The following is a 16,218-nucleotide window of genomic DNA, read 5'->3' on the forward strand; positions in this document are numbered from 1 at the left end:
CCCACCGTGTTAAACAGGACCCCCCGTGTTAAACAGGACCCATCGTGTTAAACAGGACCCACGGTGTTAAACAGGACCCACCGTGTTAAACAGGACCCACCGTGTTAAACAGGACCCACCGTGTTAAACAGGACCCACCGTGTTAAACAGGAACCATCGTGTTAAACAGGACCCACGGTGTTAAACAGGACCCACCGTGTTAAACAGGACCCACCGTGTTAAACAGGACCCACGGTGTTAAACAGGACCCATCGTGTTAAACAGGACCCACCGTATTAAACAGGACCCACCGTGTTAAACAGGACCCACGGTGTTAAACAGGACCCATCGTGTTAAACAGGACCCATCGTGTTAAACAGGACCCACCGTGTTAAACAGGACCCACGGTGTTAAACAGGACCCATCGTGTTAAACAGGACCCATCGTGTTAAACAGGACCCACCGTGTTAAACAGGACCCACCGTGTTAAACAGGACCCACCGTGTTAAACAGGACCCACCGTGTTAAACAGGACCCACCGTGTTAAACAGGACCCACCGTCTTAAACAGGAACCACCGTGTTAAACAGGACCCCCCGTGTTAAACAGGACCCACCGTGTTAAACAGGACCCACCGTGTTAAACAGGACCCACCGTGTTAAACAGGACCCACCGTGTTAAACAGGACCCACCGTGTTAAACAGGACCCACCGTGTTAAACAGGACCCACCGTGTTAAACAGGGACCATCGTGTTAAACAGGACCCACCGTATTAAACAGGACCCACCGTGTTAAACAGGGACCATCGTGTTAAACAGGAACCATCGTGTTAAACAGGGACCATCGTGTTAAACAGGACCCATCGTGTTAAACAGGACCCATCGTGTTAAACAGGGACCATCGTGTTAAACAGGGACCACCGTGTTAAACAGGACCCATCGTGTTAAACAGGACCCCCCGTGTTAAACAGGGACCATCGTGTTAAACAGGACCCCCCGTGTTAAACAGGAACCATCGTGTTAAACAGGACCCACCGTGTTAAACAGGACCCACCGTGTTAAACAGGGACCATCGTGTTAAACAGGACCCACTGTGTTAAACAGGACCCATCGTGTTAAACAGGAACCATCGTGTTAAACAGGACCCACCGTGTTAAACAGGACCCCCCGTGTTAAACAGGACCCCCCGTGTTAAACAGGACCCACCGTGTTAAACAGGAACCATCGTGTTAAACAGGACCCCCCGTGTTAAACAGGAACCATCGTGTTGAACAGGGACCATCGTGTTAAACAGGACCCCCCGTGTTAAACAGGGACCATCGTGTTAAACAGGACCCCCCGTGTTAAACAGGGACCATCGTGTTAAACAGGACCCCCCGTGTTAAACAGGACCCCCCGTGTTAAACAGGACCCCCCGTGTTAAACAGGACCCCCCGTGTTAAACAGGACCCACCGTGTTAAACAGGACCCATCGTGTTAAACAGGGACCATCGTGTTAAACAGGACCCCCCGTGTTAAACAGGAACCATCGTGTTAAACAGGGACCATCGTGTTAAACAGGACCCACCGTGTTAAACAGGAACCACTGTGTTAAACAGGAACCACCGTGTTAAACAGGAACCATCGTGTTAAACAGGAACCACCGTGTTAAACAGGACCCACCGTGTTAAACAGGACCCACCGTGTTAAACAGGACCCCCCGTGTTAAACAGGAACCATCGTGTTAAACAGGGACCATCGTGTTAAACAGGAACCACCGTGTTAAACAGGAACCATCGTGTTAAACAGGAACCACCGTGTTAAACAGGAACCATCGTGTTAAACAGGAACCACCGTGTTAAACAGGACCCACCGTGTTAAACAGGAACCACCGTGTTAAACAGGACCCACCGTGTTAAACAGGACCCACCGTGTTAAACAGGACCCACCGTGTTAAACAGGAACCACCGTGTTAAACAGGACCCACCGTGTTAAACAGGAACCATCGTGTTAAACAGGAACCACCGTGTTAAACAGGACCCATCGTGTTAAACAGGGACCACCGTGTTAAACAGGAACCATCGTGTTAAACAGGAACCATCGTGATAAACAGGACCCACCGTGTTAAACAGGAACCACCGTGTTAAACAGGACCCACCGTGTTAAACAGGACTCACCGTGTTAAACAGGAACCACCGTGTTAAACAGGAACCACCGTGTTAAACAGGACTCACCGTGTTAAACAGGAACCACCGTGTTAAACAGGACCCATCGTGTTAAACAGGACTCACCGTGTTAAACAGGACCCACCGTGTTAAACAGGAACCACCGTGTTAAACAGGAACCACCGTGTTAAACAGGACCCACCGTGTTAAACAGGACTCACCGTGTTAAACAGGACTCACCGTGTTAAACAGGAACCACCGTGTTAAACAGGACCCACCGTGTTAAACAGGACTCACCGTGTTAAACAGGACCCATCGTGTTAAACAGGAACCACCGTGTTAAACAGGACCCACCGTGTTAAACAGGACTCACCGTGTTAAACAGGACCCACCGTGTTAAACAGGACCCACCGTGTTAAACAGGACCCACTGTGTTAAACAGGACCCATCGTGTTAAACAGGACCCACCGTATTAAACAGGACCCATCGTGTTAAAAAGGACCCACCGTGTTAAAAAGGACCCATCGTGTTAAAAAGGACCCATCGTGTTAAACAGGACCCACCGTGTTAAACAGGACCCCCCGTGTTAAACAGGAACCACCGTGTTAAACAGGACCCACCGTGTTAAACAGGACTCACCGTGTTAAACAGGACCCACCGTGTTAAACAGGACCCACCGTGTTAAACAGGACCCACTGTGTTAAACAGGACCCATCGTGTTAAACAGGACCCACGGTGTTAAACAGGACCCATCGTGTTAAAAAGGACCCATCGTGTTAAACAGGACCCACCGTGTTAAACAGGACCCACCGTGTTAAACAGGAACCATCGTGTTAAACAGGAACCACCGTGTTAAACAGGACCCCCCGTGTTAAACAGGAACCACCGTGTTAAACAGGACCCCCCGTGTTAAACAGGGACCATCGTGTTAAACAGGGACCATCGTGTTAAACAGGGACCATCGTGTTAAACAGGAACCATCGTGTTAAACAGGAACCACAGTGTTAAACAGGACCCACCGTGTTAAACAGGAACCACCGTGTTAAACAGGACCCCCCGTGTTAAACAGGGACCATCGTGTTAAACAGGGACCATCGTGTTAAACAGGAACCACCGTGTTAAACAGGAACCACCGTGTTAAACAGGAACCACCGTGTTAAACAGGACCCCCCGTGTTAAACAGGGACCATCGTGTTAAACAGGGACCATCGTGTTAAACAGGACCCCCCGTGTTAAACAGGAACCACCGTGTTAAACAGGACCCCCCGTGTTAAACAGGGACCATCGTGTTAAACAGGGACCATCGTGTTAAACAGGACCCCCCGTGTTAAACAGGAACCACCGTGTTAAACAGGACCCCCCGTGTTAAACAGGGACCATCGTGTTAAACAGGGACCATCGTGTTAAACAGGAACCACCGTGTTAAACAGGACCCCCCGTGTTAAACAGGACCCATCGTGTTAAACAGGGACCATCGTGTTAAACAGGAACCACCGTGTTAAACAGGACCCACCGTGTTAAACAGGAACCACCGTGTTAAACAGGACCCACCGTGTTAAACAGGACCCATCGTGTTAAACAGGAACCACCGTGTTAAACAGGACCCACCGTGTTAAACAGGACCCATCGTGTTAAACAGGAACCATCGTGTTAAACAGGAACCATCGTGTTAAACAGGAACCACCGTGTTAAACAGGACCCACCGTGTTAAACAGGAACCACCGTGTTAAACAGGCACCACCGTGTTAAACAGGAACCACCGTGTTAAACAGGAACCATCGTGTTAAACAGGAACCACCGTGTTAAACAGGACCCACCGTGTTAAACAGGAACCACCGTGTTAAACAGGACCCACCGTGTTAAACAGGAACCACCGTGTTAAACAGGACCCACCGTGTTAAACAGGACCCACCGTGTTAAACAGGAACCATCGTGTTAAACAGGAACCACCGTGTTAAACAGGAACCATCGTGTTAAACAGGACCCACCGTGTTAAACAGGACCCACCGTGTTAAACAGGACCCCCCGTGTTAAACAGGAACCATCGTGTTAAACAGGGACCATCGTGTTAAACAGGAACCACCGTGTTAAACAGGAACCATCGTGTTAAACAGGAACCACCGTGTTAAACAGGAACCATCGTGTTAAACAGGAACCACCGTGTTAAACAGGACCCACCGTGTTAAACAGGAACCACCGTGTTAAACAGGACCCACCGTGTTAAACAGGACCCACCGTGTTAAACAGGACCCACCGTGTTAAACAGGAACCACCGTGTTAAACAGGACCCACCGTGTTAAACAGGAACCATCGTGTTAAACAGGAACCACCGTGTTAAACAGGACCCATCGTGTTAAACAGGGACCACCGTGTTAAACAGGAACCATCGTGTTAAACAGGGACCATCGTGTTAAACAGGACCCCCCGTGTTAAACAGGGACCATCGTGTTAAACAGGACCCACCGTGTTAAACAGGAACCACCGTGTTAAACAGGACCCCCCGTGTTAAACAGGACCCACCGTGTTAAACATGACCCACTGTGTTAAACAGGAACCACCGTGTTAAACAGGACCCCCCGTGTTAAACAGGACCCATCGTGTTAAACAGGACCCACCGTGTTAAACAGGACCCATCGTGTTAAACAGGAACCACTGTGTTAAACAGGAACCACCGTCTTAAACAGGAACCACCGTGTTAAACAGGAACCATCGTGTTAAACAGGGACCATCGTGTTAAACAGGAACCACCGTGTTAAACAGGAACCATCGTGTTAAACAGGAACCACCGTGTTAAACAGGACCCACCGTGTTAAACAGGACCCCCCGTGTTAAACAGGAACCATCGTGTTAAACAGGGACCATCGTGTTAAACAGGACCCCCCGTGTTAAACAGGACCCCCCGTGTTAAACAGGACCCACCGTGTTAAACAGGACCCACCGTGTTAAACAGGACCCACCGTGTTAAACAGGAACCATCGTGTTAAACAGGAACCACCGTGTTAAACAGGAACCACCGTGTTAAACAGGACCCACCGTGTTAAACAGGAACCATCGTGTTAAACAGGAACCACCGTGTTAAACAGGACCCATCGTGTTAAACAGGGACCACCGTGTTAAACAGGAACCATCGTGTTAAACAGGAACCATCGTGATAAACAGGACCCACCGTGTTAAACAGGAACCACCGTGTTAAACAGGAACCATCGTGTTAAACAGGAACCACCGTGTTAAACAGGACCCACCGTGTTAAACAGGACTCACCGTGTTAAACAGGACTCACCGTGTTAAACAGGACCCACCGTGTTAAACAGGACCCACCGTGTTAAACAGGACCCACCGTGTTAAACAGGAACCACCGTGTTAAACAGGACCCACCGTGTTAAACAGGAACCACCGTGTTAAACAGGACCCACCGTGTTAAACAGGACTCACCGTGTTAAACAGGAACCACCGTGTTAAACAGGACCCACCGTGTTAAACAGGACTCACCGTGTTAAACAGGACTCACCGTGTTAAACAGGAACCACCGTGTTAAACAGGACCCACCGTGTTAAACAGGACTCACCGTGTTAAACAGGACCCATCGTGTTAAACAGGAACCACCGTGTTAAACAGGACCCACCGTGTTAAACAGGACTCACCGTGTTAAACAGGACCCACCGTGTTAAACAGGACTCACCGTGTTAAACAGGACTCACCGTGTTAAACAGGAACCACCGTGTTAAACAGGACCCACCGTGTTAAACAGGACTCACCGTGTTAAACAGGACCCATCGTGTTAAACAGGACCCACCGTGTTAAACAGGACCCACCGTGTTAAACAGGACCCACCGTGTTAAACAGGACCCACCGTGTTAAACAGGAACCACCGTGTTAAACAGGACCCACCGTGTTAAACAGGAACCACCGTGTTAAACAGGAACCACCGTGTTAAACAGGACCCATCGTGTTAAACAGGACCCACCGTGTTAAACAGGAACCACCGTGTTAAACAGGAACCACCGTGTTAAACAGGGACCATCGTGTTAAACAGGACCCACCGTGTTAAACAGGACCCACCGTGTTAAACAGGAACCACCGTGTTAAACATGACCCCCCGTGTTAAACAGGACCCCCCGTGTTAAACAGGACCCATCGTGTTAAACAGGACCCACCGTGTTAAACAGGACCCACCGTGTTAAACAGGACCCACCGTGTTAAACAGGGACCATCGTGTTAAACAGGACCCACCGTGTTAAACAGGACCCACCGTGTTGAACAGGACCCACCGTGTTGAACAGGACCCACCGTGTTGAACAGGACCCATCGTGTTAAACAGGACCCACCGTGTTAAACAGGACCCACCGTGTTAAACAGGAACCACCGTGTTAAACAGGAACCACCGTGTTAAACAGGACCCATCGTGTTAAACAGGACCCACCGTGTTAAACAGGACCCATCGTGTTAAACAGGACCCACCGTGTTAAACAGGACCCACCGTGTTAAACAGGAACCACCGTGTTAAACAGGGACCATCGTGTTAAACAGGACCCACCGTGTTAAACAGGAACCACCGTGTTAAACAGGACCCACCGTGTTAAACAGGACCCACCGTGTTGAACAGGACCCACCGTGTTAAACAGGACCCACCGTGTTTAACAGGACCCACCGTGTTAAACAGGAACCATCGTGTTAAACAGGACCCCCCGTGTTAAACAGGGACCATCGTGTTAAACAGGACCCACCGTGTTAAACAGGACCCACCGTGTTAAACAGGAACCACCGTGTTAAACAGGACCCACCGTGTTAAACAGGAACCATCGTGTTAAACAGGAACCACCGTGTTAAACAGGACCCATCGTGTTAAACAGGGACCACCGTGTTAAACAGGAACCATCGTGTTAAACAGGGACCATCGTGTTAAACAGGACCCCCCGTGTTAAACAGGGACCATCGTGTTAAACAGGACCCACCGTGTTAAACAGGAACCACCGTGTTAAACAGGACCCCCCGTGTTAAACAGGACCCACCGTGTTAAACATGACCCACTGTGTTAAACAGGAACCACCGTGTTAAACAGGACCCCCCGTGTTAAACAGGACCCATCGTGTTAAACAGGACCCACCGTGTTAAACAGGACCCATCGTGTTAAACAGGAACCACTGTGTTAAACAGGAACCACCGTCTTAAACAGGAACCACCGTGTTAAACAGGAACCATCGTGTTAAACAGGGACCATCGTGTTAAACAGGAACCACCGTGTTAAACAGGAACCATCGTGTTAAACAGGAACCACCGTGTTAAACAGGACCCACCGTGTTAAACAGGACCCCCCGTGTTAAACAGGAACCATCGTGTTAAACAGGGACCATCGTGTTAAACAGGACCCCCCGTGTTAAACAGGACCCCCCGTGTTAAACAGGACCCACCGTGTTAAACAGGACCCACCGTGTTAAACAGGACCCACCGTGTTAAACAGGAACCATCGTGTTAAACAGGAACCACCGTGTTAAACAGGAACCACCGTGTTAAACAGGACCCACCGTGTTAAACAGGAACCATCGTGTTAAACAGGAACCACCGTGTTAAACAGGACCCATCGTGTTAAACAGGGACCACCGTGTTAAACAGGAACCATCGTGTTAAACAGGAACCATCGTGATAAACAGGACCCACCGTGTTAAACAGGAACCACCGTGTTAAACAGGAACCATCGTGTTAAACAGGAACCACCGTGTTAAACAGGACCCACCGTGTTAAACAGGACTCACCGTGTTAAACAGGACTCACCGTGTTAAACAGGACCCACCGTGTTAAACAGGACCCACCGTGTTAAACAGGACCCACCGTGTTAAACAGGAACCACCGTGTTAAACAGGACCCACCGTGTTAAACAGGAACCACCGTGTTAAACAGGACCCACCGTGTTAAACAGGACTCACCGTGTTAAACAGGAACCACCGTGTTAAACAGGACCCACCGTGTTAAACAGGACTCACCGTGTTAAACAGGACTCACCGTGTTAAACAGGAACCACCGTGTTAAACAGGACCCACCGTGTTAAACAGGACTCACCGTGTTAAACAGGACCCATCGTGTTAAACAGGAACCACCGTGTTAAACAGGACCCACCGTGTTAAACAGGACTCACCGTGTTAAACAGGACCCACCGTGTTAAACAGGACTCACCGTGTTAAACAGGACTCACCGTGTTAAACAGGAACCACCGTGTTAAACAGGACCCACCGTGTTAAACAGGACTCACCGTGTTAAACAGGACCCATCGTGTTAAACAGGACCCACCGTGTTAAACAGGACCCACCGTGTTAAACAGGACCCACCGTGTTAAACAGGACCCACCGTGTTAAACAGGAACCACCGTGTTAAACAGGACCCACCGTGTTAAACAGGAACCACCGTGTTAAACAGGAACCACCGTGTTAAACAGGAACCATCGTGTTAAACAGGACCCACCGTGTTAAACAGGAACCACCGTGTTAAACAGGAACCACCGTGTTAAACAGGGACCATCGTGTTAAACAGGACCCACCGTGTTAAACAGGACCCACCGTGTTAAACAGGAACCACCGTGTTAAACATGACCCCCCGTGTTAAACAGGACCCCCCGTGTTAAACAGGACCCATCGTGTTAAACAGGACCCACCGTGTTAAACAGGACCCACCGTGTTAAACAGGACCCACCGTGTTAAACAGGGACCATCGTGTTAAACAGGACCCACCGTGTTAAACAGGACCCACCGTGTTGAACAGGACCCACCGTGTTAAACAGGACCCACCGTGTTGAACAGGACCCATCGTGTTAAACAGGACCCACCGTGTTAAACAGGACCCACCGTGTTAAACAGGAACCACCGTGTTAAACAGGAACCACCGTGTTAAACAGGACCCATCGTGTTAAACAGGACCCACCGTGTTAAACAGGACCCATCGTGTTAAACAGGACCCACCGTGTTAAACAGGACCCACCGTGTTAAACAGGAACCACCGTGTTAAACAGGGACCATCGTGTTAAACAGGACCCACCGTGTTAAACAGGAACCACCGTGTTAAACAGGACCCACCGTGTTAAACAGGACCCACCGTGTTGAACAGGACAAACCGTGTTAAACAGGACCCACCGTGTTTAACAGGACCCACCGTGTTAAACAGGAACCATCGTGTTAAACAGGACCCCCCGTGTTAAACAGGGACCATCGTGTTAAACAGGAACCACCGTGTTGAACAGGACCCACCGTGTTAAACAGGACCCACCGTGTTAAACAGGACCCACCGTGTTAAACAGGACCCACCGTGTTAAACAGGAACCACAGTGTTAAACAGGACCCCCCGTGTTAAACAGGGACCATCGTGTTAAACAGGAACCACCGTGTTGAACAGGACCCACCGTGTTAAACAGGACCCACCGTGTTAAACAGGACCCACCGTGTTAAACAGGACCCACCGTGTTAAACAGGACCCACCGTGTTAAACAGGACCCATCGTGTTAAACAGGAACCACCGTGTTAAACAGGAACCACCGTGTTAAACAGGACCCATCGTGTTAAACAGGAACCACCGTGTTAAACAGGAACCACCGTGTTAAACAGGGACCATCGTGTTAAACAGGAACCACCGTGTTAAACAGGAACCACCGTGTTAAACAGGAACCACCGTGTTAAACAGGGACCATCGTGTTAAACAGGAACCACCGTGTTAAACAGGAACCACCGTGTTAAACAGGAACCACAGTGTTAAACAGGACCCACCGTGTTAAACAGGAACCACCGTGTTAAACAGGAACCACCGTGTTAAACAGGGACCATCGTGTTAAACAGGAACCACCGTGTTAAACAGGACCCACCGTGTTAAACAGGACCCACCGTGTTAAACAGGAACCACCGTGTTAAACAGGACCCACCGTGTTAAACAGGACCCACCGTGTTAAACAGGACCCACAGTGTTAAACAGGACCCACCGTGTTAAACAGGACCAACCGTGTTAAACAGGAACCATCGTGTTAAACAGGAACCATCGTGTTAAACAGGACCCACCGTGTTAAACAGGACCCACCGTGTTAAACAGGACCCATCGTGTTAAACAGGAACCATCGTGTTAAACAGGACCCCCCGTGTTAAACAGGACCCACCGTGTTAAACAGGACCCATCGTGTTAAACAGGAACCATCGTGTTAAACAGGACCCCCCGTGTTAAACAGGAACCACCGTGTTAAACAGGACCCACCGTGTTAAACAGGACCCACCTTGTTAAACAGGAACCACCGTGTTAAACAGGACCCACCGTGTTAAACAGGAACCACCGTGTTAAACAGGACCCATCGTGTTAAACAGGACCCACCGTGTTAAACAGGACCCACCGTGTTAAACAGGACCCATCGTGTTAAACAGGACCCATCGTGTTAAACAGGACCCACCGTGTTAAACAGGACCCACCGTGTTAAACAGGAACCACCGTGTTAAACAGGACCCACCGTGTTAAACAGGAACCATCGTGTTAAACAGGAACCATCGTGTTAAACAGGGACCATCGTGTTAAACAGGACCCCCCGTGTTTTAGCAGGACCCACCGTGTTAAACAGGACCCCCCGTGTTAAACAGGACCCACCGTGTTAAACAGGACCCCCCGTGTTAAACAGGACCCATCGTGTTAAACAGGAACCACCGTGTTAAACAGGACCCACCGTGTTAAACAGGACCCCCCGTGTTAAACAGGACCTATCGTGTTAAACAGGAACCACCGTGTTAAACAGGACCCACCGTGTTAAACAGGACCCCCCGTGTTAAACAGGACCCACCGTGTTAAACAGGACCCACCGTGTTAAACAGGACCCACCGTGTTAAACAGGACCCACCGTGTTAAACAGGAACCACCGTGTTAAACAGGACCCACCTTGTTAAACAGGAACCACCGTGTTAAACAGGACCCACCGTGTTAAACAGGACCCACCGTGTTAAACAGGACCCACCTTGTTAAACAGGAACCACCGTGTTAAACAGGAACCATCGTGTTAAACAGGACCCCCCGTGTTAAACAGGGACCATCGTGTTAAACAGGACCCCCCGTGTTAAACAGGACCCCCCGTGTTAAACAGGACCCACCGTGTTAAACAGGAACCATCGTGTTAAACAGGAACCACCGTGTTAAACAGGACCCCCCGTGTTAAACAGGGACCATCGTGTTAAACAGGACCCCCCGTGTTAAACAGGGACCATCGTGTTAAACAGGGACCATCGTGTTAAACAGGACCCCCCGTGTTAAACAGGGACCATCGTGTTAAACAGGGACCACCGTGTTAAACAGGAACCACCGTGTTAAACAGGACCCACCGTGTTAAACAGGACCCACCGTGTTAAACAGGACCCACCGTGTTAAACAGGAACCATCGTGTTAAACAGGAACCATCGTGTTAAACAGGAACCATCGTGTTAAACAGGACCCCCCGTGTTAAACAGGAACCATCGTGTTAAACAGGACCCCCCGTGTTAAACAGGAACCACCGTGTTAAACAGGAACCATCGTGTTAAACAGGAACCACCGTGTTAAACAGGACCCACCGTGTTAAACAGGAACCATCGTGTTAAACAGGAACCATCGTGTTAAACAGGACCCACCGTGTTAAACAGGACCCACCGTGTTAAACAGGAACCATCATGTTAAACAGGAACCATCGTGTTAAACAGGAACCACCGTGTTAAACAGGACCCACCGTGTTAAACAGGAACCATCGTGTTAAACAGGAACCATCGTGTTAAACAGGACCCCCCGTGTTAAACAGGAACCACCGTGTTAAACAGGAACCATCGTGTTAAACAGGAACCACCGTGTTAAACAGGAACCATCGTGTTAAACAGGAACCATCGTGTTAAACAGGACCCCCCGTGTTAAACAGGAACCATCGTGTTAAACAGGAACCATCGTGTTAAACAGGACCCACCGTGTTAAACAGGACCCACCGTGTTAAACAGGGACCACCTTGTTAAACAGGGTCCATCGTGTTAAACAGGGACCACCGTGTTAAACAGGGTCCATCGTGTTAAACAGGACCCACCGTGTTAAACAGGAACCACTGTGTTAAACAGGAACCACCGTGTTAAACAGGACCCCCCGTGTTAAACAGGAACCATCGTGTTAAACAGGACCCACCGTGTTAAACAGGAACCACCGTGTTAAACAGGACCCATCGTGTTAAACAGGAACCATCGTGTTAAACAGGAACCACCGTGTTAAACAGGAACCACCGTGTTAAACAGGACCCATCGTGTTAAACAGGAACCATCGTGTTAAACAGGAACCACCGTGTTAAACAGGAACCACCGTGTTAAACAGGACCCATCGTGTTAAACAGGAACCATCGTGTTAAACAGGAACCACTGTGTTAAACAGGAACCACCGTGTTAAACAGGACCCATCGTGTTAAACAGGAACCATCGTGTTAAACAGGAACCACCGTGTTAAACAGGAACCATCGTGTTAAACAGGACCCATCGTGTTAAACAGGACCCACCGTGTTAAACAGGAACCACCGTGTTAAACAGGACCCATCGTGTTAAACAGGACCCACCGTGTTAAACAGGAACCACCGTGTTAAACAGGACCCATCGTGTTAAACAGGACCCACCGTGTTAAACAGGAACCACCGTGTTAAACAGGACCCATCGTGTTAAACAGGAACCATCGTGTTAAACAGGAACCACCGTGTTAAACAGGACCCACCGTGTTATACAGGACCCACTGTGTTAAACAGGAACCATCGTGTTAAACAGGAACCACCGTGTTAAACAGGACCCATCGTGTTAAACAGGAACCACCGTGTTAAACAGGACCCACCGTGTTAAACAGGACCCACCGTGTTAAACAGGACCCACCGTGTTAAACAGGAACCATCGTGTTAAACAGGACCCACCGTGTTAAACAGGACCCACCGTGTTAAACAGGAACCATCGTGTTAAACAGGACCCACCGTGTTAAACAGGAACCACCGTGTTAAACAGGACCCATCGTGTTAAACAGGACCCACCGTGTTAAACAGGAACCACCGTGTTAAACAGGACCCATCGTGTTAAACAGGAACCATCGTGTTAAACAGGAACCACCGTGTTAAACAGGACCCACCGTGTTATACAGGACCCACCGTGTTAAACAGGACCCACCGTGTTAAACAGGAACCACCGTGTTAAACAGGGACCATCGTGTTAAACAGGACCCACCGTGTTAAACAGGGACCATCGTGTTAAACAGGACCCACCGTGTTAAACAGGAACCACCGTGTTAAACAGGAACCACCGTGTTAAACAGGAGCTACTGTGTTAAACAGGGACCATCGTGTTAAACAGGACCCACCGTGTTAAACAGGGACCATCGTGTTAAACAGGACCCACCGTGTTAAACAGGACCCACCGTGTTAAACAGGAACCACCGTGTTAAACAGGACCCACCGTGTTAAACAGGAACCATCGTGTTAAACAGGACCCCCCGTGTTAAACAGGGACCATCGTGTTAAACAGGGACCATCGTGTTAAACAGGACCCCCCGTGTTAAACAGGGACCATCGTGTTAAACAGGACCCCCCGTGTTAAACAGGAACCACCGTGTTAAACAGGACCCACCGTGTTAAACAGGAACCATCGTGTTAAACAGGACCCCCCGTGTTAAACAGGACCCACCGTGTTAAACAGGAACCATCGTGTTAAACAGGAACCACCGTGTTAAACAGGACCCCCCGTGTTAAACAGGGACCATCGTGTTAAACAGGACCCCCCGTGTTAAACAGGGACCATCGTGTTAAACAGGGACCATCGTGTTAAACAGGACCCCCCGTGTTAAACAGGGACCATCGTGTTAAACAGGGACCACCGTGTTAAACAGGAACCACCGTGTTAAACAGGACCCACCGTGTTAAACAGGACCCACCGTGTTAAACAGGACCCACCGTATTAAACAGGAACCACCGTGTTAAACAGGAACCATCGTGTTAAACAGGAACCATCGTGTTAAACAGGAACCATCGTGTTAAACAGGACCCCCCGTGTTAAACAGGGACCATCGTGTTAAACAGGGACCATCGTGTTAAACAGGACCCCCCGTGTTAAACAGGGACCATCGTGTTAAACAGGGACCATCGTGTTAAACAGGGTCCATCGTGTTAAACAGGAACCACCGTGTTAAACAGGAACCATCGTGTTAAACAGGACCCATCGTGTTAAACAGGAACCATCGTGTTAAACAGGAACCATCGTGTTAAACAGGAACCATCGTGTTAAACAGGAACCATCGTGTTAAACAGGACCCACCGTGTTAAACAGGGACCACCGTGTTAAACAGGACCCACCGTGTTAAACAGGACCCACCGTGTTAAACAGGGACCACCGTGTTAAACAGGACCCACCGTGTTGAACAGGAACCATCGTGTTAAACAGGAACCATCGTGTTAAACAGGACCCACCGTGTTAAACAGGGACCACCGTGTTAAACAGGGTCCATCGTGTTAAACAGGAACCATCGTGTTAAACAGGAACCATCGTGTTAAACAGGACCCACCGTGTTAAACAGGGACCATCGTGTTAAACAGGACCCACCGTGTTAAACAGGACCCACCGTGTTAAACAGGAATCACCGTGTTAAACAGGAACCATCGTGTTAAACAGGACCCACTGTGTTAAACAGGAACCACCGTGTTAAACAGGGTCCATCGTGTTAAACAGGACCCACCGTGTTAAACAGGACCCACCGTGTTAAACAGGACCCACCGTGTTAAACAGGAACCACCGTGTTAAACAGGAACCACCGTGTTAAACAGGAACCACCGTGTTAAACAGGACCCATCGTGTTAAACAGGACCCACCGTGTTAAACAGGAACCACCGTGTTAAACAGGAACCACCGTGTTAAACAGGACCCACCGTGTTAAACAGGAACCACCGTGTTAAACAGGAACCACCGTGTTAAACAGGACCCATCGTGTTAAACAGGACCCACCGTGTTAAACAGGAACCACCGTGTTAAACAGGAACCACCGTGTTAAACAGGACCCACCGTGTTAAACAGGAACCACTGTGTTAAACAGGAACCACCGTGTTAAACAGGAACCACCGTGTTAAACAGGACCCACCGTGTTAAACAGGACCCACCGTGTTAAACAGGACCCACCGTGTTAAACAGGAACCACCGTGTTAAACAGGACCCACCGTGTTAAACAGGAACCACCGTGTTAAACAGGAACCACCGTGTTAAACAGGAACCACCGTGTTAAACAGGAACCACCGTGTTAAACAGGACCCACCGTGTTAAACAGGACCCACCGTGTTAAACAGGACCCCCCGTGTTAAACAGGAACCACCGTGTTAAACAGGACCCATCGTGTTAAACAGGACCCACCGTGTTAAACAGGAACCACCGTGTTAAACAGGACCCATTGTTTTAAACAGGAACCATCGTGTTAAACAGGAACCACCGTGTTAAACAGGACCCATCGTGTTAAACAGGACCCACCGTGTTAAACAGGAACCACCGTGTTAAACAGGACCCACCGTGTTAAACAGGAACCACCGTGTTAAACAGGACCCACCGTGTTAAACAGGACCCACCGTGTTAAACAGGAACCACCGTGTTAAACAGGACCCACCGTGTTAAACAGGACCCACCGTGTTAAACAGGAACCATCGTGTTAAACAGGAACCACCGTGTTAAACAGGGACCATCGTGTTAAACAGGACCCACCGTGTTAAACAGGGACCATCGTGTTAAACAGGAACCATCGTGTTAAACAGGACCCCCCGTGTTAAACAGGACCCACCGTGTTAAACAGGAACCATCGTGTTAAACAGGACCCACCGTGTTAAACAGGGACCATCGTGTTAAACAGGAACCATCGTGTTAAACAGGACCCACCGTGTTAAACAGGACCCACCGTGTTAAACAGGAACCATCGTGTTAAACAGGAACCACCGTGTTAAACAGGGACCATCGTGTTAAACAGGACCCCCCGTGTTAAACAGGACCCACCGTGTTAAACAGGAACCATCGTGTTAAACAGGACCCACCGTGTTAAACAGGACCCACCGTGTTAAACAGGACCCACTGTGTTAAACAGGACCCCCCGTGT

Source organism: Heptranchias perlo, chromosome 6 (assembly GCF_035084215.1).
Source record: "Heptranchias perlo isolate sHepPer1 chromosome 6, sHepPer1.hap1, whole genome shotgun sequence".
NCBI lineage: Eukaryota > Metazoa > Chordata > Chondrichthyes > Hexanchiformes > Hexanchidae > Heptranchias > Heptranchias perlo.